This window comes from Sus scrofa, chromosome 1, assembly GCF_054392235.1.
Source record: "Sus scrofa isolate SSC_HxYL_T2T_F1_AM1 chromosome 1, Sscrofa_HxYL_maternal_Yorkshire_Landrace_v2.0, whole genome shotgun sequence".
In the NCBI taxonomy this organism is placed as follows: Eukaryota; Metazoa; Chordata; class Mammalia; order Artiodactyla; family Suidae; genus Sus; species Sus scrofa.
In genome coordinates this window covers 30,219,953-30,221,432 of record NC_139383.1, presented here as the reverse complement: position 1 = coordinate 30,221,432, position 1,480 = coordinate 30,219,953, and the positions used below count along the sequence as shown (strand labels likewise).

General features: G+C 44.6%; 1 pseudogene; it reads right to left on the bottom strand.

Moving 5' to 3' along the window:
* Positions 1–584: 584 nt before the first annotated feature.
* On the bottom strand, positions 585–1,157 carry LOC110259395 (small ribosomal subunit protein uS8 pseudogene; annotated as a pseudogene).
* Positions 1,158–1,480: the final 323 nt, after the last annotated feature.

Below are 1,480 nucleotides of genomic sequence, written 5' to 3'. Positions count from 1 at the left end.
CAACACAAGCCGATAATCCTGTCTGTAAAACCCCACTCTGTTTGCCATACCCTAGGCCTTCCTCAACATAACCCTGAATCACCATGGTTGTCTCTTCCTTGGAACCATCTCCAGGTGCCTCTCTTGGATTCACCCAAATGCAATAGATGTATAAGAGTTCCCGTCGTGGCTCAGTGGTTAACGAATCCAACTAGGAACCATGAGGTTGTGGGTTCGGTCCCTGCCCTTGCTCAGTGGGTTAAGGATCCCGAGTTGCCATGAGCTGTGGTGTGGGTTGCAGACGCAGCTCAGATCCCGCGTTGCTGTGGCTCTGGCGTAGGCCGGTGGCTACAGCTCCAATTGGACTCCTAGCCTGGGAATCTCCATATGCTGTGGGAGTGGCCCAAGAAATGGAAAAAAGACCAAAAAAAAAAAAAAAATGCAATAGATGTAGTTGCTGAGTAGGAAGTTTTCATGACCTCAGTCTTTGCTCAACCACTTAGGTACTTTCTAGCCTTTTCAACCCAATTAATGACTCACTCTTCCCTTTGATGCTCATCTCTTTGCTTAGAATCCCCCATTCTGCTTTCCAATGAGCTTGGAGGTGTTTTGTCATTTCTTGTCTCACCTGCAGCATATGTAAGTTCCTGGGCTAGGGATCTAGTAGGATCTGCACCTGAAGCCTACACCACAGCCACAGCAACGTGAGATCCGTCATTTTCCCAGCTATGTGTTTTCATCTTGCTTCTTCATGGTCCATGATGCCAGCTGAGGTTGTCAGTGTGATGAAACCAAACTGACGGGACAGGAACATGTTATTCTGCCATTTTTCTAGATCTCTGAGTTGCACGTCAAACCTGGGGTGATTATGCCACACTGATTTAGCCTGCCCATGAGGTTCACAACAATTTCGCCAGCTCTATGATCATCCAGGATTTCAAATTTGCCAGTGTAACCATGATTCATCATCACAGTTAGAAGCCTGATGATGACTTTGGAGCACAGCCTAGTAAGAACCTGGCATTTGCGTCTCTTTTTGGCATTGCTGATGCTCTTGAGAGCCTCAGCCAGGACATTCATGTGCACCATTTTGGCAGCATACTGGCAAATCACTGAGATCAAGTCTCAGGAGGGCACTGATAGCAGATGGATGATGTTGGATCGTTCAGAGCCCTATGAGACAGTTAAGGATAGTCATCTTCATTTATAAACCCAGTATTAGAATATAACAATGATTGGTTTCTACTATCTCGAACCAGGGAATTGAGAAGGCTTTGAGTCTTAATTTTAAAGAGTTAATTTGCAAATGAGTATAATAATCAAAGTCTTCTTCCGAAGGAACTAGATAAAACGGAGTTACCTCCAGAAACCTGTGGTCTTTGGCCAGTTGGAAACTGATCAAATTAATTCTTTAGTAAGAGTGGTGGAGCCTGGTGATCTAGTCGTTATGATGAACAAAATTAATTTGATGATCTATCTATGTAACTTGGATGAGTGTGCA